A 25,954-nucleotide genomic window follows, 5' to 3' on the forward strand; every position below is an offset into this window, starting at 1 on the left:
TGTTGACACAGGCCAAAATGGCATTTGCCTTTTTTACCACTGCATCACACTGCCTGCTCATGTTTAGTTTACAATCCACAAGTACCCCAAGGTCTCGTTCACACACAGTGTTACCTAGAAGCTTTTCCCCCATCCAGTAGGCATGCTTTTCATTTTTCTGACCCAGATGCAGAACTTTACACTTATCTTTATTAAATTGCATCTTGTTCTCATTTGCCCATTTTTCCATTGTGTTCAGATCTCGTTGAACTCTGTCTCTATCTTCCGGAGTATTTGCCAGTCCTCCCAATTTGGTGTCATCTGCAAACTTGATGAGTAGTCCCTCCACCCCCTTATCTAGATCATTAATAAATATGTTAAAAAGTACCGGGCCGAGCACCGAGCCCTGAGGTACCAAGGTACTCAGCTCTCTCCAGTCTGATGAAACACCATTGACAACAACTCTTTGAGTGCGGTTCTCTAACCAATTCCCTATCCACCTGACTATCTGAAAATTCAGATTGCAGTGCTTCAATTTATCCATCAGAACATCATGGGTAACCTTGTCAAAAACTTTATATCATTCAAGACAATAATAGAATATATCCTTATAATAGATTATTCTCTCATATGTATCAACAACTACTTTGCTAAGAAAGATGGTAATAACTACTAGATCAGGATTAATATGCGATGGGAATTGAATATGTATGTCAATATGTATGCTAAATATGTATGCTATGTATACAATGGGACTATGACATCTTGTGATTTTGATGTGATGCCTCTGTTGATACAGCCCAAAATGGCATTTGCCTTTTTTACCGCTGCATCACACTGCAGAGTGCACAAGAGAATCCTCTTTTAATTAGGAGTCCTCTCTTGTGCTCTTTATTACAAGATCTTTATAGATCACAATCCAAGTTTTGTTTTTGAAGCTTTCTTTTTGTGTTTTGATTTATCTTATGTTCCTTATAGAGAAAAATCTGTAGTATGTTTTCTGCTTATGCTTTTAACCTATTGCATATCAGAGCTTCTATTTCTTTTTGTGCTTATTAACTGGAAAGCAACTGACCAGATTCTACCTAGCAATTCTTCTTTTTCCCCTCGTATATACATTTGTATTTGAGCTGCTAATCTATTCATTCACAGACCATGTGCTACATGTTTGCAGGAACCTTTAATTTTAGCTTTTTGATTCTTTTTCTGAGTGCCTCCTTTTACACAACCGTGCAGCAGGCATCACATATCCAGTAGATCTAGCCTCCAATAACTGTCTTGTTTTTACAGGATTTACAAGACTTTCTCTCCTCTTGTGTATTTCTACAAAGCATCTTGCTTCAATCACCCATAGTAATCTATTAATTTTCTCTCAGATTCCCAAACTCACCAGGAGTTTGGCAACCTCCTTCCCTTGTCTTATGACTGCACTCTAATCTCCATCTCCCTCCCTGGAGATGGCATCTAGCTCCTCTTAAATTCTATTTTCAGTCTCTGTAAGGTCATGGTGGGCACCCACCACAGTAGATCTTTTTGACAGTCACTTATGGGGGCACCCCTCTGCTCCAATCTTTCATTTTGAGTTCATTGTCTTCAAAGCTCTAAATTTTTGAGTATTTCCCCTAATCTGTATATCCATCAGGGTGGGTGCCTACTTGAGCCCAGCCTCAACAGACTTTGTAGCCTCACTCTTTGCAGCTGCACACACTTCTCCATTAAACTTTTCTCTAGCTTCATCCTTCTCTCTCAGTTGGGTGTCTCCCCCTTGAACTCTTCAGCTCCACTGTGCTGTTGCTCTGGGCCGCTCAAATATTATTGCAACCCACGTCTGCCAAGTCTGCCCTGAGGAGGCTCCAGGCTTGTGCATCACGCAACCAATTCCTGATGATCCTGCCTGCATGCTGTTCCTGCTCGCCAACCTCCAGACCTGACCTGGTCAAAGATGACAGCAATCCTCTGTCTGCATTTGCTATGGATGTGTCCTGTGACCTGCTTGGCTGTACTTTCTGCCCCAGCCCACCTGCTGGTGAACTTCTGGTGCTTGCTGTTTACCCCAGCTCCTGCTCTATGAAGCCTCACTGCCCAGCCGGCCTGCTGCTTCTTCTGTATGCTACCTCTGACCCTGCGTACGCTCTAACACCCTGGATTAGTGCCTTCACTGCCTCTTCCCCTGCCATTTCAGTCACAAGGGGGGGGGGGGGGGAAGAAAGATCAACTGGTATGCTGAACACATCTCCAGCTATTGGCTTGTTTCCACAACCACTTTTTTTTTTACCCCCATGGAGGAACCTCCTTCACCATTCTACGTGTTTGCAAACATCACCCAGCAATGTCTTATATATATAAAAAGGTAAAGGTATCCCCTGTGCAAGCACTGAGTCATGTCTGACCCTTGGGGTGACGCCCTCTAGCGTTTTCATGGCAGACTCAATACGGGGTGGTTTGCCAGTGCCTTCCCCAGTCATGACCGTTTACCCCCCAGCAAGCTGGGTACTCATTTTACCGACCTTGGAAGGATGGAAGGCTGAGTCAACCTTGAGCCGGCTGCTGGGATTGAACTCCCAGCCTTATGGGCAAAGCTTTCAGACGGCTGCCTTACCACTCTGCGCCACAAGAGGCTCTTATATATATATGCACATATATATCAACATCTTCATCTCCTGAACCAGTTGCTCATCTTCATCAATCCTCACGTTCAACTATACGAATCTCCAGCTTCACTCCCACCTTTACCAATGGGACAAGGGGGGGAGGAAGTTTTTCAAACTGTATTGTCTGTATTCCAAATTGTATTGTGCCCCGTATTTCAACTCACTGTTTATTGCATTGTACCTGTATCAGTTTTAAATAGTTTGCTAGCTTATGTATATAAGTTTGGCTAAATTGCTTAGCTTTATCTTGTTCTTATTGCATTGCTTATTAGAAGCCATTGCTTAGTTCATTGTCTAACTTTTTAGTTTCTACCACTTTCTGCCTGCTTCATAGTAATTGCTTGATATTCATTGCCAGCATTTTTAGGATTCCCTAGTGCTCGCATTCTAAAATATTGCTCAGGTATTGCCCACAGTTTCCTGCCTGCATAGAATTTGGTTTTCACTGCATTTGCTTTTTGTCTGTTGTTTGCTAGATTGCCTCGCTCAACGTATTAGTTTGCATTGGTTCATTGCTTTATTCATATGGTGGAGACCTCACGCTAAGCTAGTTCATAGTTCATGTATGTTACATTTAGTTTTGAGTGGTTGTGGTAAAAAGGAACAGCAACTTCACAGCTTTCCTTAAGTCACCTAAACCCCTCCTAAATGTGTTTTGTTTTTAATTTGGCTTAGGTTTTTGTAGTTTTTGTAGTGGCAGAAGATGGCCCCACTTTTCTCTCTCAATTTCTAGTCTGAATTTCAATCTTTGCTGCCACTAACACATTATACATTGGTCTGGAGCGAATAAATGGAAATAAAATTCGCTCCAGAGGGGGGGATTGTTAAGGTGTGGCAGGGCCCCCTGCCTCACTGACAGGCACACTGTGTCATGAATCCCCTAATTCATGCCATCTTGATCTATCCCGACCCTGCATATTCTCACACTTCTATGTCTTCCCCGGCCGGTTCTGGCCAAGGCCATAAAGCAATAAAACTGTCTTCTGAGAACTTCACTCCCTTCCTTTCCCAGCGGGTGAGGAGCTCCACCAAATGTATCAATCTTACTGTAAGTGTCCTTGCGGAGACAGCTGAAAGTCTCAACAATGTGCCAACCTCCCGATAAGGCTCCTGGCCATCTGGCAGCCTGGGAACAGGCTCTCTTTTGTCACCTCTCTTCACTCTCCCGCCGAAACCTTCTGAGTCCCCCTCCCCTATCTGGTGAGCCCTATAACTACCCCACCTGTTCCCCCTGTACTTTGTTATTATCAAGATCTTTGCTTAGGAAGATCTTGGCCTGCTTTAGCGTTCTGTGGACTTTGCCTAATAAAGCTCTTCTTGGAAATTTGCAACCGGCTGTTGGATTTCGGATGTGCTTTCACTTGGGACTCCACTGGCTAGGCTCAGCCTGATTCCTGACACACTGTCTTCTATAACCAATGACACCCCACAATAGTCTAGGCTTAAGCTAAAGCCATGACACTGCTAGGGTCAGCCAAGCCAGGCCAGACTCCATCTTAGAAATCTTGCTCTCTGCCTTAGGTTTGGAATGACAGCCTTTGCCTGGCCCAGAGGTGCCTCTGGACTCATCCCCCCCCCCATTGTATTTCTGAGTGGACTGGCTTCCTCCTGTTTGCCTAAGGGCTCCTAGGAAAATCCTTTGTCTTGCAACATTTTTCACACTTGGCCCCTCTGCCAGGGGAAATCTCCTCCCGACATGTTGCCAGCTAGACCTGATGGCTCTCTTCCTCAGAGCCATTAATACCTTTATCCAAATCCATTTACGGCCATCACCCCCACTTGGCCAGGTATTGTCCTAATCTCCGGGGACCCTGGAAACTTCCAGCACATGCTAACCTGAGCCTTGTCACGTAGCCCCCTTCCCAAAATCCTATAAAAACTGTGGCTTCACACAGACACTCTGAGTGTCTTCCAACCCGGGACCTCCCACGCTGGTTCGTGCTTCTTCCTCTGACCCACCACTCCTCGGACAGGTAACTATCAAGCCTTCTACTCTTCCTCCCCCTTCTCTATATGACTGCTTGTAGGTGTGTTAGCTATTTGTGTGTCTTTTTGTTATTTTCCTTTCATTAAAGCTTATATTACTATTTTACCATTTACATCTGTGTTTGCCTTGAGTTCCTACGGGTGTAATCAACCCTGGTATATATAGGCATTTTGATCCATAAACGCTAAGTTACCCCCCTCTCGCTGCACTTGGGCTAATCTTCCCCACACGCTCAAAGATACGTGGTTTAGGACACGTGTTCACGCAATTTGGGTAACACCTTCTAGTGTATGAACTATCTGAGCTGATGCCAGGTATCATGCTGTCACACTGATTCCTTAATGGGTGTACACTGGAGGTAGCTGGATGAGGTTGCCAGCTCTGGGTTGGGAAATACCTGGAGACCTTAGGGGTGGAGATGGGAGTGGAGAGGATTTGGGGTAGGGAGGGACTTCAAGGGAGTATAATGCTATGGAATCTATTCTTCAAAGCAGCCATTTCTGATCTCTGTCACCTGGAGAAGAACTGTAAGACCTGGGGACAACTAGGTGTTGCTTGGTATCCACTCCAAACCCCCACATGGCTGCAAGTGCTTGACTTGGATCCAGCTGATGTTGGCAGAGCTCAAGCAAAACATTTTAATGCCTTTCATGGCTAATGTGACATAACGGCTCTTGCAAGTTCCATTTAAGCTAATGTGGAAGAGAAAAAGCAGAACAGAAGACTTGGCCTTTCTGGACTCTCTGTTCAACAACCAGGCTCCCCTGCATTTTATGCTTCCCCTTTTTCTCTCTGTTGGCAGAGCCTGAGAACATGCAGAGAAAGTAAAGCACCAGGCTGCTTAATAAATAACAATGCGAGAAAGGAAGAAAGGTTCAAAACATAAACAGAGAAACACAGAACCTTTCCAAGGCAACTGGTACAATAAATTTTATATATCAATAATTTTTTAAGGACCAACCAAAATGGTTTCTAGATATACTCTGTTTTCACAATTTTTCTTCAGTGGTTGATTCCTTATACTCTTATCAACCAATTTTTATATATATAGTTAGGCCACCGGCTACTTTACAGAGAAGTTGGCATGCCTAGGTCCAAGGCCTCAGGGCACTACTCTGGAGGGGACCTGACTGGACTTGTGTGCAGGGTGCAGTGTAATATATGATGCCTGTAATCTGGAGATCAGGGTAATTCTGAGAGCCATTCAACACCCAATTTAAAAAGTGAGAGGCTTACTGTTTGCAAACACCATATTTTTGGCGTTTTGCACGATGTCGTAAACATCCAGCATTACATCTATAAACCAGCAGCTACATCCTCCATTTTAAAGGGCTAGCAGGGGAATCCAAAAAACTGGATCCCCCCTGCCATGTAGTGCTAGCATGATGAGAGCAGCCAGCAAGACACTTGCACAAGACACATGCTTTACCAAAGTGCCTAAAGTAGTGAGATTTCCAGCTCCAGTGCCTGTCCTCGAGCTCGCCTCCATCTCTCTTCATCTGGAACAGGATTTTCTTTTAAAAAACAAAAACAAAATCTGCCTGGAGCAACGAATAGACACACAATCCAGGCAGAGCACAAAATAAACTTTTCCCCACCAGTTTGCCCACAAAGCATGCCTCTTCCCCCCCCACACACATTTTTTTTTGAACCTTCAAGGCTCTGGATTACAAGAGCCTTGCAATAAAAGGAGCCCTATGCATCTATGAATAGATGAATGTGCGTTTAAACAATGAATTAATTAAAAAAAAGAAATTAGCTCACAGTCCCTTTAAAGGAGGGAGAAAGGTAATTGGCTGCCTGTCTTTATTGACAGGGGGAATAGAGGAGCGTGTATAGCACGTTCCCCTCTTCCACCATTTCAAGCAGGCATGAAAAATGGCAGGAAGTGCTAGACATTTGAAGGCTGGCAGCCCTATTTGTATCTCTTGCATATAAGGTGGTGGAGATGAACAGTTGAGGGCCAGGAACAGTTACAGCCCATAGCATCTGCTCTTTCCCATTCTTTCCAGGCTTCCTTGTCATGGGTTTCGGTGGTGTCATGACTTTGCATCTTCTCCCACCTGCCTTTTGGAGGGCAGAACTGGTGCAGGGTTAGCAAGGGCCATTTCCAGGGCTATTTCCCCCTCCCAGGATTCCCCTGCTTGGGTACATCAGAGCAGCTTTCCATGGCTGATTTGATGCTATGGGAGGACTAGGCTGTTCATTAGGCACAAGCCTTTTGGAGCCTCTCCATATCTGAAGCCCTATTAAACAGATGTGATTAGAGTTGCCCTATCCCTGTAGGGACATGGGATTCCTTGCTCCCCAGCCCCCATTTTCTGCCTCTGCTCGGAGTGGAGGTTGGGGAAAACTGTTGAAAAAGAAACACAGTTGTAGGGCTGATAGCATGACATCATTTCCAAGTAAAACCCAGAAGTGAAATCAGTTTGTTCTCAGTATCGGAAGATGTCCTACAGCAAAATGTCATAGTCCCAATGTATATGGCACTGGTCAGACCACACCTGTGTGGAGTACTGTGTGCAGTTCTGGAGGCCTCACTTCAAGAAGGACATAGATAAAATTGAAATAGTACAGAGTACAGACGAGGATGATCTGGGGCCAAGGGACCAAGCCCTATGAAGATAGGTTGAGGGACTTGGGAATGTTCAACCTGGAGAAAAGGAGGTTGAGAGGGAACATGATAGCCCTCTTTATTTGAAAGGTTGTCATTAGGAGGAGGGCAGGATGCTGTTCCCATTGGCTGCAGAGGAGAGGACACGCAGTAATGGGTTTAAACTACAAGTACAACGATATAGCCTAGATATCAGGGGGGAAAATTTCACAGTCAGAGTAGTTCAGCAGTGGAATAGGCTACCTAAGGAGGTGGTGAGCTCCCCCTCACTGGCAGTCTTCAAGCAAAGGTCGGATACACACTTTTCTTGGATGCTTTAGGATGCTTTGGGCGGATTGTGCGTTGAGCAGGGGGTTGGACTAGATGGCCTGTATGACCCCTTCCAACTCTATGATTCTATGATAGAACATTTTCTGGGGGACATCCCCATAAAAGGCAAAATAGGAGGAGGTAAGAACTACGGAGTAAATATTATCCCTATAGGGACAGTTGAAGGATATCCATAGACAGCCTTTCTCCTCCACTGAGTAGCCACAAACCGCTTACACAAATCTTGGCTGAGGGCTTCGGAGTCAGGAGGCTGCTTTCTGCATCCCTCTTTTTACCAGCTAGACCTCAGATGCTACCTCTGCTGATTGGATGAAAAACATAAACAGCTGGATCAGGAGAGTGACATTTCAATGGCTTTCATTTTTGCAAGGGTAGGCCATTTGGGCTTTTAAAAAAGTAATTCTTTTCCCTCAATTGTTCTATGACTATGGCACTTTAAACACCTGGGGCCATTCCGCACGACTTAAATGTAGCAGAAGTCTTATCTTTGGTAAACGCAACTAATTCAACATTCCGCATGACGTCGCACACAATCTGCAACACTCCTGCAACACTCCCGCAAAAATTGCTTCGTTGTAGCGCTTTTCGGAAAATTGGGAAAAGTGGATTCCCCCTGAAGAAATTGCTACACTTCTGAGCACACGCTGCAACACATCAGCGAAAGACATGTGCATTCTTAATGCAGCGGTAGAAAGAATGTCCCTCCCCCGCTCTCAGCCCCAAACCTCCGGAGAAGCGAACACCATTTTTTCCCCCTTAGACCGGTGAAATCAACGAACCAGCGAGGCTTCTCCGGTTAAAGTCCCTCCATAGAAGTGATTAACACAGTAAAACAAAGCTCCCTACTTCAAGTGTCTTTAAAGTTCTCATGCACAATACAGCCCCCTGTTCGACACTGCCCATAATTTCGGGCACAAATCACACCCATGGGGAGGGGGGGGGGGTTACTTGAGCGTGTAAACGATTAAGTGCCAGCTCATATATGCCAGCAAAAAAGGTCTATCTGAAGCAATGATTGAACACATATTCGTTGCAACGGGTGTGTTTGCGTTTTTAAAAAAACGTTCTTAAAGGGAAAAGGGCTTTTCAGGAGCATGAACACAACAGCCCTTTGGCTGTTCCATTTGATTAATGCCCAGGGGAGGGAATAAGCATAGAAAAATCTCGCTTCCTTTGTTGCGATTCCAGGGAGATCGGAAACCTGTGGGGAATGAATACAACGCTACTGGGACTTCTGTATTCCACTAAATTTAAAGGTATGTGGAATGACGAAATTCCACTATTTAATATAGCGTTTCTGCATTCTGAAAACATTTGGCAACATTGGTCCTTGTGCGGAAAGCCCCCTGGTATTCATGTACTTCCTTATTCTTCCCCTGAGCATAATTTCCACACTGCGCAGTGGGTCCAAGTCAGTAGTTTTCTCCCCTCCCCACTCCAGACGTCATGGTGCTCACACATGCCTGGTCTAAGCAGATTCTATTCTTTCTTACTGACATCGGCACCCAGTTCCCATTCTTATTTGCAAAAATCAGCAAAAATTCAGCAGCCACTAATCCTGTCCTAAGCCTCTGTGAGCCTCTGTTAATGTTTTTAAAGGATTATTGACAGGAGGGCAGAATTAAAACATGAAGGCACATGCTTAAACAGAGCATGATTTTCCCTTTCTACCTCCTTCTGTACTGAGGAGCGGAACAAAATTCCAATCATGGCTATTTTATTTTTTTAAACATTATGTTTTAAAAAGAGATTGATGTGCAAAATCACTATAGCTGTGTAGAAAATCAAGTGCAGTAGAAAGCTTTGACGCGTAACGTCATTACAATCACTGATTGCTATCAAAATGTGTACAGATCAAATTTATTTGATACAGCACTGTGGCCAGATAAAACAGATAACGAGAAAAAACATTTCACAGTAAAAGATTGCAAAATCAGGGAGCCAGTACAAAATTTAAAATATATAAAATTGTATAGATTGCTATCTTTTTCACAGGAAACAGAATTTTTCTTTTTTTAAAAGTGCAAGCATGTTAGACTTCCTCCAGTTCACACACTGAATAACTGAACGTTTATTACTCTTCAGCATCTGAAGTACATCCAAAGCCTAAGTATCTTACATTATTCCTTGCCTATATATTGTACTAGTTAAATAATGATGTCCTTATCTTTATGCCCAGTTGTTATGTCTATGTTGTCAATGAGGAAGATCACCTTCCTCACATCTGGAAATCCACACTTTCCACATTAAATTCGTACAATTAAAAAAATTCAAATGAGACCAATGAATACAGAAATATGACAATTAAAGTGGGGTGCAGCTGAGAGAATGAACAAGCACCAGTCTGAACTTTTCCTTCCTGTCCTTGGCAATGATTTCTCCCCCCACCACACACACATACTAAGATGGTGTGGGTTGCTAGGTATTCAACAAACTTTAAGATGAGGGATCAGAACCAGAGTGACATTTGCTAATGTCATAAAGGAACAGATGACTCACTCAAGCAGTTCCAGAAACTGGGAACTTTCTCTCAACCTAAAAGATTGCAGGTTCCCCAATCATAATTTAGTTATTGTCTCCTCTATTGCAGATTTCAAAATACCTTTCTCACATTTGTACATATGAGACAAATTAGAGAAGGGTGATCTGGCAAATGTAGAGAAGTGTGGGATGTAATGATACAAGATTAAGCTTGCCAGTCACTCCAGTCAGCTGGAATCATAAAATCATAGAATCCTAGAGTTGGAAGGGACCTATGGGTCATCTAGTCCAACCCCTTGCACTATGCAGGACACTCACATCCCAATCGCTCATCTACTGTAACCTGCCACCCCTTTGCTTTCACAGAATCAGCCTCTTCCTCAGATGGCTATACAGATTCTGTTTAAAAATTTCCAAAGATGGAGAATCCACCACCTCCTGAGGAAGCCTGTTCCACTGAGAAACCGCTCTGTCAGGAACTTCTTCTGGACGTTTAGATGAAATTTCTATTATAGCCCTCTTTAAGTATTTGAAAGGTTGTCATTTGGAGGAGGGCAGGATGCTGTTCCCATTGGCTGCAGAGGAAAGGACACACAGTAATGGGTTTAAACTACAAGTACAACGATATAGGCTAGATATGAGGAAAAAAAATTTCACAGTCAGAGTAGTTCAGCAGTGGAATAGGCTGCCTAAGGAGGTGGTGAGCTCCCCCTTACTGGCAGTCTTCAAGCAAAGGCCATGATACCTATCGCAATATATTTGCTCTTTTGGGGGGTTAATGGTCAACAACCCCTTTTTGCACCTGTGGTGGATAGTGTGTGAGGGCAGTGTTTGTAGTTTCCACTGCATCTGGACATCTTGTATATTGTTTGGGTATTTATGGGGCTGTTAGTGTTTCTATCCGTGCTGCTCTAATGAAGGAGCAGAGAAGATAGGGCAATTTCATCCCCTTCTTCCTCCCTTATGTAGCCTCCCAACCCAAATGGCTATCCAACTGTCCAGGATCTATCCCAGGAATAAATCTTCTTGGGACTGGCCAGGGCATATTCTGCATTCCCCAATAAAAACTGTTTAAATTGCAACATTTTGAATTGCAACGTTTTAAATTTACACCATTAAATTTACACCATTTTTAAGTGTTTGTGGTTCTACATTCTGCATGAAATATTTGAATACAACATCCCAAGCAGTCATTGTATCTGCCTAGCCCCTCCCAATGGGTCTTCCAGCATCTCCATGGTTTCTCCTTCGTTTTAGTGCATCCCCCAATGTTGCCATCTTCGGCTCCCACCCCTCCTTCACCCCTGGTGACCATCCCGTGGTTCTCCCAGTGGCTGAAATTCCACTCTGTACCCTGCCCAGAGTAGTTTATCTGAGTGTAATGGATAATCCATTCCTTGCATTCTTTGCAACTGTTTTCTTACTATAAAACATTCCAATGGAGCCCATGCAAGTCACTTGGCATTCTTGCTGCCCTTTCTTTCCAACGGGTCTTCCAGCATCTCCCATGGTTTCCAATGGGCATTCTTGTCATTCAAGATACAGTCACCTCATGAGTAAGCCACCTTTCTAGATCAGTGAAAGCACAAACATCCCCTCCCAGCAGGCAGGAGGTCTCAGGAAATTTGAGGGCACCTAAGTGCCAAAGTGGGAGGGATACAGCAAACCAAGAACAAATCCGCCTCCCACCCCACCTTCCTAGGACAAAGAGAGATGCTGAATACTGTTGCAGATCCACTGTGTTTCCCATAGTTTTCAGTGGGCATTCTTGACCCAGGACAAGGGAGGGAGCAGGTTTTGTCCCTTGAAATTATGAGTTTGTCTGCTCTGCAGCTGTGCCCAGTGCCTCCCCCCATCTTTTAAAATTGTGGCTGTGCTCTATGCCTTGTCTTAATTCCAGATTGCCTCCCTCTTTGAAATTGTGTTTTGGGGGCTTATGCCCCCCCCCCCATGGTCACTGATCAGAGGTATAGCTTTGTAGTCATAAATACCACAGGGTAATTTCTACTAATTTCTGCACTGCCATAAATACCACAGGGTAATTCCTACTAATTTACATACGGCTCGATTGCCAGGGCAAATGGCATGTTCATGTGATCGCTGACAAAGGCAGAGCTCCCATTGGTAGACGAAGGAATGTGAGCAGAAAAGGGGAGGAGAGCAAAAACATGCTGACATCTCTGCATTACAAAAGGAGCGTTTCCAGCACTGTGACACCGGAAAAATTGGTGTTTACCCTCTTTCAGAAACAGAGCTTAAAAGACGCAGTAAGCAAAAAAGACACGGTTGACCATACAGAGCAAAATCAGTTTTGTGGAGTAAAGTCACTCTGCCGTGCAGAGATTAGAAAAACAGCTAGGTATTTAGTGAGTTTTCATCAGCTTATCCATCATGCAGAAGAGGCCCAGGACTCTGATAGTGATGCAGAGAATCCCATGATCCTTGCATCCATGTATTATGAGTCTTTACCACTGAACTGGTAAATTGCTACATGCTTGTTGAATTGACACAACTTTAATTCTAGCCATGTGTTCTTCAGGGGGGAAATGAAGTTTCTTTCTTTGACCAAATAACAAAAGAAGTCGAGGTAACACCTTGATCAAGAATAAGTGCTTTGTGTCTAGCTTTGCTCACTAGAGAATAACAGCCTGTTCCTTCTTCCAAGTGACTGAGGTGTGAGTTTGGTGCTATAAGTCTTGCATTGGCACTGTGGTGTTATCATCAGTGTGACAGTGATTAAACAATTTAGAAGCACCAATGGACACTCAGGGCCATTCCGCACTAGGATCTATGTGGCAAATTGGTTGCGGGATGAAAAAACGGCATTTTAAATTGTGGAATTTGTCGTTATGCATACCTGGCTTTGTAGTGGAATCCAGTTGCGTTTCTATCATTTCCCACAGGTTTCCGGTCTCAGCAAAAATCGCTAGCCAGGAAGCAATATTGCCGAGCTCGTCCCGCCCCTGGCCGTCAAGCAGCCAATTGGTGGCCGTTATCATGATCCCCAAAAGCCCCTTTCCCTTTAAGGAAGTTAAAAAAAACCACGTTGCAACGAATCTGCGTTGATTCGTTGCAACGGAGAGACCCATCTAGCTAGGAGGTGGTTTTTGAGCTTCCATTTCATTGTTGCCACGCTCCCCCCGAGTGAAAAAAATAATAACCCCCCCCCCGGCACGGGTGCAATTTTCGGCCGAAAATACAGTGGAAAATATAGGGAAAATAAACCAGCAAACGAGGCTGTGTGTTGTTTCGTGCTTGGTGACTTAAAACAGCTCTGCAGCCAGGGAAGCCTCGCCGGGTAAATGAAGGCTCACTGGTGCATTGATCACTGCTCGCTCGGAGAAAAAAAAATGGCGATCGCTTCGCCGGAAGATCAGAGGAGAGAGCTAGGGGGAGGGACTTTGCAGAAACTGCAACAATGGTAATGCACAGAACTTTCCTGCTAGTGTTGCAGATTGGTTGCAAGAGTGTAGCGCTTTCTGGAGGGTGAATCCACTTTTTTGGGATTTCCCTGGAAGCGCTACAACGAAGCGCTTTTTGCGGATTGGTTTCAGGAGTGTTGCAGATTGTCAACAATGTTGTGTATAATAGCAAAACAGTAGCGATTTCAATTTGTAACCATTGTGCTATTTTGGACGAGTGCGGAATGGCCCTCATATCTTTGTGATTTTCTAAGGAAAATCAGGATTCCGCAGTACCCATCAGCTGGGCTGGAATCAAACCTAGGAGCACATTTATCAGAAATGGACAGGCACCTTTCAAGGCTTCTTGTAATCACAGCAGAATAATTTAGGACTGAAGATAGGATCTATGCAACTCACTAACATTTGAATGGCTAAGGGCATAGCTCAACCGCCTATTGCTGTCCCTTTGACATAGTAGTAAGCAAGATCAGGGGATATCTGATCTTTCAGTCAAAGTACAAGTCAAAGTACAATCCCAGGTCCATTCTGCACGACTTCAATGTTCAAAAGGCTTGCAAATTGTAAAAGCTACTAATTTGCAGTTACGCATGATGTCGCACACAATATGCCACACTCCTCCCGCAAAAAGCGATTCGTTGTAGCGCTTAAAGGGAAATCCAGAAAAGTGGATTCACCCTCCGAAAAGCGCTACACTCTTGATAACAATCTGCCACAGTAGCAAAAAAGACCTGTGCGTTCCCATTGTTGCGGTCCCAGCCAAGTCCCTCCCCCTGGCTCTCTCCTCTGAACTTCCAGCGAAGCGATCGCCATTTTTTTTCTCAGAACGAGCAGAAAGCAACGAACCAGCAAGCCTTCATTCACCCAGAGAGGCTTCTCCAGCTACAGTCCCTCCACAGAAATGCTTTAAAGCTCCCCTAAGTCACCAAGCACAGCACAGCCCCGTCTGCAAGTTCCCTTTATTTTTGGCCGAAAATCACGCCCGTGCACGGGGGGGATTTTTTTTTCACTCGGGGGAGCATGGCAATGATGACTCACCAGTTTACACGCCAGCTAGATGGGTCTCTACGTTAGGAGGAATCAAGGCATATTCGTTGCAACGTGTGTTTTTCTTTTTTTAAAAAAAACCTGTTCTTAAAGGGAAAGGTGCTTTTCGGGAGCATGATAACAGCTGCCCATTGGCTGTTCTTTTGATTGACGGCTAGGGGCGGGACAAAGCACAGAAAAAATCGCTTCCTGGATAGCAATTTTTGCGAGACCGGAAACGCTACTTGATTCCACTACAAAGGCAGGTATGCGTAACGTCGCGATTGCACTATTAAAAATAGTGTTTCCGCTTTCAAGAACCAATTGGCAACATTGGTCCTTGTGCGGAATGGGCCCCAGTATTGGCAAGAGAGAACTCACTGTCACCACTCCAGACTTCTTCTGTCTTCATTGGTGCCTCAAAACGCCAATAGTTGTGCTGCTGTGGATATCTAGATTCTTAAACCTTGATAAACATCCATGCCATTGAGACAGCATTAGAGCCAGTTTCACATATGTCTTTCCATGTATAAACTAAACTTTTAACGGCCTCATCCCTCAAAGAACATGGGTTTGTGGAGTCAGGCATTACACTGGTGAGTGTGTGTGTAGTGCTCTGTATCATTGCTACCATTTAGTACATGGTGATGCTTCATCAGCATCTGGTGCTCAACTTACCCACTCATGGTTGCTGTAACAAAGTTTCAGAAGGGTTTTGCCCTCTCTATCCTACATGATATTTGCCTAGCTACTACTCTTGCTTCCAGCAGCATTCTGAGTTGAAATACTAGTGCCTCTGTTCTTTCGATAACACTGCTTCCCACCTTGCCTCTTTAATACTCAGACCATGATACCTATCGCAATATATTTGCTTTTCTTACAACCTCACATGCCCTGTAGAAATAGCTTTCATCTCAGCAGCTTCTTGCTGTGTTGAGAAACTCTGCATAAAGCAACAGGGTAATAGAAATGATGGCAAGTCATAAGAAAATGATATTAATGTTTCACTAGATTGCTACAATTCTCACCTGTGTAGCAAGAATGGCAGTGGCTTTATTTAAGTAGTCTTTGTGGCATCCCACTATAGAAACACTAGAAAATCAGTAAGTTCAAAGAAAATAGGGCAACAGTTCTAAGTGTGCAATTTGAAAAGTACTTATCAAGGAATGAGCTCCACTGAACCTAAAGGGAATTACTTCTGAATAAACAAATTTAGGATAGTGCTCTAAGAGGAGAATGCTTCAGTATCTATCATGAGGTAAAATGTTCCTTAATCAAAAGATTCTGGAATATTAAGATTTTGAAAGGTTCAAAACACCATAACATACTTCTCAAATATCTTCAAAAACATGTTCATTTTTCAAAGCTATCCCTTCTTTCATTGGAAGTTGCAAAACTCATAATTTTCAGTCCCCATTAAAATGTAAAATACTAAGTGATAAAAATGCTTTAGACCTCATGATTACAAAAAAAAAGTGTCTATATGTTTCTTCCATGTGCCATGATAGATTACTACCCAATGTTCTTTCTCAGTGGTTTCATATTTATATCTAGTCGTACCTAGAACTGCCGGTTTCTCTAGTTTTTGAAATGCTTTCCTACCTATTGCAATTTTAACCCACCCTTCCTGCAAAGAGCTCAGGGCAGGGTGGTTCTCCGCTCCTCCATTTGATTTCCCAATAACCTTATGAAAAGGCTAGGTGGACAAAGAGTGACAGGCACATGGTCACCCTAGTTCACTCCTGATCTGAGTGCTATTTGAACTTGGTTCTATCTAATCCCAGTCCCCCAATCCTAACTGCCAGGTCTCTACCAATGCTTATTGCTAATCCCACTCGGAAGATTCAAACAGAACTTTATCTGAAATCTCTGCTGCTTCCAATGTCAGCATCACACGACCTTGCTCAGATTAAAGTAAATTTCCTGAAAATTCCACGATTTCATGCATGTTGAAAGTTGCCTGGGAAGTCCTGCAAGATCTTATAGTTCCCAGTGCACTTTGACAGTAATCTGGGAGATTATCTACAAGAGTGTGGCATCAATTTTTTCTTAGTAATGTTAGTGAATCAGTGTTTCTCAGCACAACACCAGCTGTATAAGAGCCAGTGGTTTACAGAAAAATATATGCTGATGATATTAACAATTCAAATGATATGGCAGGTCTAGGAGTCTCCTTTCCAATTGTGCACCTTAACTGCAGAACAAAACAGCCCCCCCCAGTAAATTTGTACTCCAGGTACATTGTTTGCCAGCAGTATCCAAACTAGAAGAGGTGAGCTACTTTCTGACAATCTCTTGTTAACTGTTAAAAGAACCTGCCGTTAAAAGAATACAAACATCTCTAGCACACTGACAACATGGTGATGGGCCACGTACAGGAAGCCAAGGGAATGATTCCCAAACCTTTGCCTTTCCCATTTAAATAAAGAGGCATTAATCAGCCACAAAAAGAATAAAGAAGCATTACCTGAGGGAGTAGTGAAGGACCAAGTGGCAGTCACACGCAGGAAAATCTCTTTTTTGTTGTGCTTCCTTCTAAGTTTTGTCTCTCCTTCTGCTTGCAATTAGATTTCTAAGGAAACGGAAGGAAATTCTCCGGGCTGTTCCTGTGAGTAGTAGCTCCCTCCCTTTCTCTTTCCATCCTCCCCTCCCACTTCCCCACTTGTATCCAAACAGCCAGCATGTTGCCTGATTGTAATGTGAGTCAGGAAAGCAACGGGAAGATTAGAATCCTAAAGGGCTGCATTAACACCCAACATGTTTTAAAATCAATAAAGTGTGCCATGTCCCCTGTACGTAAGCAGCTAAGCATACCTAATGCCATTCTAATAGTACCGGTGACACAGTGTCCTTTGCAGCTGACAAAGTACAAAAAGGAAGGAACCCAGTTTGATCCACTGTTCAGTAGAAGGGCAAACACTTATCAAGTTATGCACAAATGATAACACAACATGCCACAAACACTGAGCAGGACTATAATAGAAAACAGGGTCTATTTAGCCCCCCCGCCCCCCGGTCCCCTGCCCCCCCCCACACCTGTCCATCCATCTGTTGCTTGTGCCAGCTTTCTTCCAAAGACTTCAGGGCAGCACACATGTTTCTCTCCTCATGTCTCCTTTTCAACAAGCCTGTGAGGTAGTCTAGGTCAGTCACCCCTTTTCAGCCTAATGTCACCCAGGAAGATTCAGGAATGTGGGTGGCTCAGCCTTCTAACCACTCCACCACATAGTCTGCCTAAGGTTCCAATATTTCAGGATGCTTCAAAGAAATGAGCCAAGCATCACAATAGAAAGGGAACATAAATTTTCTGGTAGCTGTTGGTCATAAATAAATCCTCAGTCTACATTCAGTAGAGGGACAATCATTCCTAGAAAAGGAGTCATTTACCAGCCATTGGTGAAATCATCTCTGTGTATGCACATGTAAAATGTTTATTGTGATTTTGGATTTCCAGGAAGATGGTTTCCAGCTGGTGGGCAACATCCTGTCTTGTGTTGTTTAATGTTTGTTTATTTTTAAGTCTGAAGACTGTTGTGGGAGAAGTCTCCAGAGTGTAAGAAAGTGAGATATAACACTAGCCAATTAGCAATGATAGAATCGTAGAATCATAGAATAATAGATTTGGAAGGAACCACAGGGGTCATCTAGTCCAACCCCCTGCACTATGGAGGACACTCACACCCCAATTGCTCATCTACTGTACCTGCCACCCCTTTGCCTTCACAGAATTAGCATCTCCGTCAGATGGCTATCCAGCCTCTGTTTAACAATTTCCAACAATTTCCCACCACCTCCCGAGGAAGCCTGTTCCACTGAGAAACCGCTCTAACTGTCAGGAACTTCTTCCAGATGTTTAGATGGAATTTCTTTTGAATTAATTTCATCCCATTCGTTCTGGTCTGTCCCTCTGGGGCAAGAGAGAACAATTCTGCTCCATCCTCCATATGGCACCCTTTTAAATACTTGAAGATGGTTATCAGATCCCTTCTCAGTCGTCTCCTCTCTAGGCTAAACAGACCAAGCTCCCCCAACCTTTCTTCATATGTCTTAGTCTCCAAAACCCTCACCATCTTTGTTGCCCTCCTCTGAACACGTTCCAGTTTGTCAACATCCCTCTTCAATTGGGGTGCCCATAACTGAGCATAGTAAAGCAGTACCATCACCTTCCGTGATCTGGACACACTACTCCATTTGATACAGCCCCAAATCCCATTTGCCTTTTTAGCCACTGTGTCACACTGCTGACTCATGTTCAATGTATGGTCTACTACTAGATCCTTTTCGCACATGCTACTGCCAAGACAAGTCTCCCCCATCTTATATTGGTGTATTTGGTTTTTCCTACCTAAATGCAGAACTTTACATTTGTCCCTATTGAACTTCATTCAATGATATCTTCTTTTGGACAATTACAGATTCCCTGAGAGGGATATCACAGGGCAAAGAAGCTTTATTTCCCCCATTAGTTCCCTGATGAATAACTCATGCTATAAATGAGCCTAGGTAGGGTGACCAGATCAGAACCCAGAGTTCACATGCTGCTTCCAAAGCAGCCAAGTAGGGTGGAAGAGAAGCTTTTAAAAGCCTCTCTTGGAAAGTGACCTTCATCACCTACTGGAACAAGCTGGATTTTTATCTTGCCCTGCATATGCCAGGAGAGAGGGCAGCCAAAGAGACCAAGAAAGATATGGGGGCAGGAAAAGATTACTGCAATAGAACTAGATCCATATATCCATGGTAGTCTGTCTACAGCAGCAGACAAGGGCAAGAGTCCAGTAGCACCTTAAAAACTAAGAAAATTTGGGCTTTCAGGAAAGCTCATTCCTTGCCATAAATTTTGTTAGGGCCACAAATGTTGTTAGTCTATAAGGTACTACCGGACTCTCACTCTTTTATGCTGCAGAGGAACTCTTTGGGAAACCAATACTCTTTAGGTTGTAGCTTGATGACTGTAGGTCTCAAATCCCATTTTTGATCAATCAATTTTTACTGAGAAAGATCCCAGTGGAGTTTTATCTTTTAGGGCAGGAAGCAGTCAGAAGGAAGCATTAACAGCTTTACAATGGCCACAGAAACCATATGACTGAGACTCTTCAGTGATCTGACTGACATTTCTCCATATCCCCAATACTTTCTAAGAGCCTATGGACGAAGTATACTAGATAGTATTTCTATTCAGACTTGTAGAGCAACTTTATACTGTTTGAAAATGCCTAGCTGACAATTTTGAAGATAATATCAGAGGGGGGGGGGAACCCACTGAGGAATGGCTTGGAATCACCATACTTGACAGTGCAGAGGAGAGACAGAGCTATCCTGTCTACATAGCTGGCTAGCAGAGAGGGGAGTGAGAGAGTGAGTGAGAAGCTTCCAAGAAGAAGCAGGAAATTGCCCCTAAGAGTAGCAACCTAAAGACAGACAAGAAGTAACACTTAACAGGAGAGAAAGGTCCTGACCTCACTGACCTATCTAACAGTCTCCTTGCTGCCCCCTTCAGGCTCTTCTTCTCTTCTTAACTTTGTACACCAGACATTGCCTATTCCAATTTGGCCTATTGGTCCTAAGCATGTGCATATTCGGCTCGGAAACGCCCAAACGGCCGTATCGGAGCCGTTTCAGGCATTTCCGAGCCTAAAACGGTCCGAAACAGACCGTCCTCCATCTTTATGCATGAGATTCGGCCAAATTGATTCAGAATCGATTCAATTTGGATTGATTAGCCAGCTGTTTGCAGCCTCGTGGCTGCTGCAGCGTCCTGGCTGGCTTTTTTTTTCGGCACCTAAAATGGCTGCCGGGGTGGAGGGGTGTAAGTTGCACCCCTGAAACTTTTTGGGGAGCTCAGGCAAGACCCTCCCTGAGCTCCACTGCACGTTTCAAGAAGATTGGACCAAGGGGATGGCTCCCAAAGAGGCTGACACCATACCCCATAGACTTTAAAGGTGGGAACAAATTAATTTCAGCAGGTTAATTGCCAATTTCCTGGTTAATTTCCTGCTGAAATTATTTTTTCCCACCTTTAAAGTCTATGGGGAATGGTGTCAGCCTCTTTGGGAGCTCCTAGGGTGGGACCCCTTGGTGCAATCTTCTTGAAACTTGCAGGGGAGCTCAGGGAGGGTCTTCCCCCAGCAGAGAGAATCAGTGAATGCTTCCAGAGGCGAAAACCTCCTTCTGCCCATCCCCTTTAATCTGCTCTACTGATGTGATCCTGGGGTCTTCTCAACTAAGCCTTTCCAATAAAGGCAGCTTACCTGGAGAGTATTTTAACTCCCCCCTCCAATTTCCTCCCCCATTTTAGGCTCTTTCCCCTTGCCCCCCCTGCAGTTGTGACAAAGGAATTGCAAACCAGCAGAACATCCATTGAACAACCCATCAATTAACACCAGCACACAACCCATAAGATAACCATAATCACAGGGTGGGTGGGAGGGAAGCTCTCCACTTGGCTGCTGTGGGAGAAGAGGCCAGTTCTGGCCTCTCCTGTCTGCAGGGCACACACGCCTTGCCTCTTCCTCCCGATGCTCCGTGCGGTACGCCTTCTTCTTTCACCCGCCCACCGCTACTTCAATGCCGGCTGCCAGGTAACTTGCGGCCGTGTTTTAATTTTGAGGACTGGAAAACTCTTAAATTTCTCCCTTTGACATCACTGAATATTGGAATAGGCAATGTCTGGTGTACAAAGTTAAGAAGAGAAGAAGAGCCTGAAGGGGGCAGCAAGGAGACTGTTAGATAGGTCAGTGAGGTCAGGACCTTTCTCTCCTGTTAAGTGTTACTTCTTGTCTGTCTTTAGGTTGCTACTCTTAGGGGCAATTTCCTGCTTCTTCTTGGAAGCTTCTCACTCACTCTCTCACTCCCCTCTCTGCTAGCCAGCTATGTAGACAGGATAGCTCTGTCTCTCCTCTGCACTGTCAAGTATGGTGATTCCGTAAGTAAATCCTTTTCTCCTAATCCTAAAATACAGTGTGTGAATATCTATAACTTACTTACTCTGCTAACACTGAACTCTCTAAATCAAGCTCCGACTACATATTATAGGTTCCTCTGTTGTGTCTGTGGACATTTAAAGGCACGGGCGTTAACAGCATTTAAAGCTTGGGAACAGAGACTGAAATCCTAAACCCGTGTACAGGGATTCTCAGTGCGCAGCCAATCAGTGAACAGACAAGGTACAATCATGGGCTTCCGTTAATGGCCAGTCATGTGTCTTGGCAGAAATCATGAATGCGTATATAGGTTCCCAGTTCCCAGTTCAGTATTTCTGGTTCCAGTAGAGTTGTTGGTTGTTGGAGCTGGGTGTGTTGTACTGAACCCGCGGATTTAATATCTTCCACAATCAATTTAGAAGACTGTCCCTTTCTAATTCTGGCTTTTGGAGCAGCTTTTTTGAAGGGAGGAGAAATGTGTAGAGAGTGGCAGGTGAGGCACTTTAACTTGTGCCTCACCTGCCACTCTCCTGCTAAAAAGCCTTCATCCCAGAGGGGGGAAAGGTTTTTACCAGTATGAGTAAAAGTGGCTTAGGCTACCCTTTTCGGCAGGGGGGGGGGGCATGGGAAGGAAAGGATTGAGAAAACCTGCTCCTTTCATGCAGTTCTTCTCTGGGAAACATCAGCCCTATTTGATGAGGAAAGGTACGTCTATCATACTACTTTGGGCTTGCAACGGTGCTTCTTCTTCTTCTTTAATTTATCCTTAAAAATTAATGTCCCAGCCAGATTCCCCTAATTAATTCCCCAAGTCCCACCCTCAAAACAAACAAACAAACAAACAAACTTCCTACCTATGGCAATGGTGTTTGCAGTCAGCAAACACCATTGGATGTGCATATTACAACTGGTCAGTATATTTGGTCCTGTAAAGGTTAAGGTACTCACTCCTGGTCAGCATCTTTATTGACTTACTCTTTTCTGGAAGCTGTACAGGTGGTTTGATTCTATTGTAGCAAGATGTGCCTTTTAAATTATGTATTCTTATAATCTTGTATGCATAAAGAACAGTTTCCATTGATCCTTCCGATTCCAAGAAAGGGCTATGCAAACAAAGAGGTAAAACTAGGTAGATAGGTCTGGGGAAAGAATAAATCCAGATAAACGGCAGCTCACATGCCAGCTGCCAGCTAGATGGGTCTCTACCTTAGGAGGAAGCAAGGAATCAAGGAATCAAGGCATATTCGTTGCAACGGGTGTTTTTCTTTTTTAAAAAACCTGTTCTTAAAGGGAAAGGGGCTTTTCCGGAGCATGGTAACAACCGGCCATTGGCTGCTCGTTTGATTGACGGCCAGGGGCGGGACAAAGCACGGAAAAAATTGCTTCCTTTCTAGTGATTTTTGGCGAGACCGGAAACCTGTGGGAAACGATTGAAATGTTACCTGATTCCACTACAAAGACAGGTATGCGTTACACCGAATTCCACTATTTTAAATTCCATTATTTCTTTCTGTAAGCAATCTGCCACATTGATCCTTGCGCGGAATGGGCCTTAGGAATCACCTTCCAACATAATTTGCACTGGATCAAACATAGAGATAGGATTATTTTCTAGGCTAAATGTTCTGCTACCCATCTAAACCGTTTTTTCTTCCTCAAAGGTAATCAGTTTGTCCCAGCTGCCTGTTGTGTGTTTGACTCAAAAATTCTTCCCCAAATTTTATACGGCATCCCTCTGTGGATTTCAGCTTTTAACAAAAACTTGGAAAGGTTACAGTCTGCCTTTTTCTGGCAGATTTTGGGAACTCCAAATTGTGTCCCTTACTCCTCCTTATGTCTTGAAATTGGCCTTAGTTTCGAGGCCTGGATTTCTACCTTCATATTGGCTAAAACTGCATTTTAGGGCTCGATCAGATAGTCTACTGGCCTATTTATTGACTCTTTTAAATTTAAATGCTTCTCTACCATCCTGATTACAGTCCAACAAATTGACATTGACTACAATTACATCTTATCTCTGAATGAATCTTCCATTATGCGCCAAATTAAACAAAGGCTCCTCGATCAGGAATTCCAAAAAGTCCACCCTACTGTCGCAGCAATTTGCTCTTCCCGTGCTGTTGGTCTCCAAGTGAAGCATGGGATAATGCCGGCTTATTTCTATAACTTGGCAAATCCCCTTTATCGCAGAGCATTTTTGCTTGCATGGCTCAACGCCTTTCCATCCAAAGTATTACAAGGGAGATTTGCCAAGATTCCTTTCGAAAATAGACTATGTCCCTGTGAATTAAACACTCCTGACACCATGCAACATATCTTACTGGATTGTCCCTCGTTTATAGTCCAGCAAAGGCATGTTATACCTCTTATACTCAAATGGAGAAATCATTCAAAAGACCTGATCTGCCAATTTTTGTTGAGCGATAAGGATGCCAATGTCACCTTTATTACAGCTGAATTTTTATCTTCAGTTTTTAAACTTGAACTGCTTGATGTGTCCTGACTATCTCTGTTCATTTTGCTAATCAGCTTTATGCCAATAAAGGTATTGTGTATTGTTGTGTATTGTTGTTGTGCAAGTGCTAACCAGGGCTGATGTTCCAACCTCTGAGATCTGATGAGACTGGGCTAGCCTGGGCCATCCATGTTATAGAAATACAGAGATTAACAAATTTATATTCTAGCATGAGCTTTTTTGAAATAGAGCCCACATAGATCTGACAATGGGAATACAGTATATTAACATTTTAAAAACTTTATAGTCCTTAAACTGCCACAGGATTCCTATTTATTTTTTATGCAGCAAGCTAGCACATCAGCTGCTCGTTTGGTGGTGTTTGAGAATATTTTCTGCAGCATTGTTATCCTTCTGTTCCTCAAGGAACTCAAGGCAGGTCCTTAATTTTGCTCTTACAGTAATCTGATGAGGAATGGTAAACTGAGAGAATCATAGAATCATAGAATTATAGAGTTGGAAGGGGCCATACAGGCCATCTAATCTTAGCTCACTCTCAGCTTTGGCCTTTCTGATGATTGATCTACAGTGCCTAGTAACCTGTAGGTACTCTTCTTTAGAGCTCTGTCCTTCCCTCCATTTCCTGAACATTTTCCTTTTCTTTCTTAGTTCCTCTTGAAGTTCTCTGTTCATCCAAATAGGCTTCTTAGAGCTCCTGCTGTGTTTTCGTCTTTCTGGGATAGTCATTGATTGAGCATGCAATAGCTCTTGTTTGAGTAGCACCCACCTTTCACATGCTCCCTTCCCTTCCAGCATTCTTGTCCATGGTATGACACTCATCATGTCTCTGAGTTTATTAAAGTTTGCCCTACGAAAATCCAACATCCGCGTCTGGCTACAAGCTTCCTTGGCTCCCCATCTCAAAAGGAATTCTATGAGGACATGGTCACTCCCCCCTGGGGTCCCCACCTCCTTCACCTCATCCACCAACTCTTGCCTGTTGGTCAGTATTAAGTCCAGTATGGATGAACCTCTTGTGGGTTCATCTACCATTTGATAAATAAAATTGTCAGCCAGGCAGGTCAGAAACTTGCATGACTGAAGACGCATCACAGAGTTTGTTTCCCAGCACACATCTGGGAAATTGAAATCACCCATGATGACAAGGTCCTGCCACTTGGATATTTTCTCAAGCTGCTCACAAAGTGCAGCATCCACATCCTCTCGTTGGTCAGGCGGTCGGTAGCAGACACCAACCACCACACTGTTTGTTTTCCCCTGAATAAATGGGCCCAGTTTGCTTCATGGCTGTTAGGCTATGAACCTGGGTCTCCCAAATCGAAATCTGCTGGTGGAAAGTTCCGTGAATTTGCAGATAACATTTGGTGACGCTGGAGGATTTTCAAGGTTTGCTGTTGCCTGTCTCCATGTAACAGCCCTGGATTTCCGGGGAGAACCCTGCTTAGCTTCTGAGATCTGAAAAGATTTCGCTGTTGCCTGTCTCCATGTAACAGCCCTGGATTTCCAGGGAGAACCCTGCTTAGCTTCTGAGATCTGAAAGGATCGGACTAGCCTGGGCCACCCAGGTCAGGGCATGTTTAACCACTGTAGATGCAAGTGGGTAGCCATGTTGGTCTGACGTAGCACAAAAAAGTCCAATAGCACCTTAGAGTCCAATAGCACCTTTAAGACCAACAAAGATTTATTCAAGGCGTGAGCTTTTGAGTTCATGCACTCTTACTCAGACTAAATGAAAAATCATAACTGTGGAGATAAGGCAAAAGCAAATTGAGGCAAATAAGTAAACTGTGTCATAATATCCAAATTAAGCCATATGATAATTCTTTGCTAAAACAGCTAATCAGTCCCCTTGAGTTCAGTTGTAGTTCACAAAAACACTGGAGAAATAAAACTGCCGACGTTAGTAATTAATGGCAGACATTTTCCCAATTGGGAAAAGAAATACCGTATTTGCCGGTGTATAAGACGACTGGGCGTATAAGACGACCCCCAACATTTCCACTCAAAATATAGAGTTTGTTACATTACATTACAGTACTATGGGCCACTATGGGCAGCTATGTCTATC

The 25,954-nt window shown here is 43.8% G+C and overlaps 1 protein-coding gene across 4 annotated transcripts in view; it reads right to left on the reverse strand.

The window, feature by feature from the left end:
- Positions 1-17,122, reverse strand: part of HRH2 (histamine receptor H2) — a 107,166-nt gene extending 90,044 nt beyond the window's left edge. For 3 of the 4 annotated variants that reach the window (XR_013229154.1, XM_077326376.1, XM_077326374.1), the window contains exon 1: positions 16,958-17,122. The gene's annotated coding sequence lies outside the window, so the exon portion shown is untranslated. Of the gene's footprint in view, positions 1-6,046; positions 6,132-16,957 lie in introns of all 4 variants that reach the window. The other variant, XM_077326375.1, reaches the window with a different exon arrangement.
- Positions 17,123-25,954: the final 8,832 nt, after the last annotated feature.

The sequence above is a fragment of the Paroedura picta genome, chromosome 3 (assembly GCF_049243985.1).
Source record: "Paroedura picta isolate Pp20150507F chromosome 3, Ppicta_v3.0, whole genome shotgun sequence".
Classification (NCBI taxonomy): Eukaryota; Metazoa; Chordata; class Lepidosauria; order Squamata; family Gekkonidae; genus Paroedura; species Paroedura picta.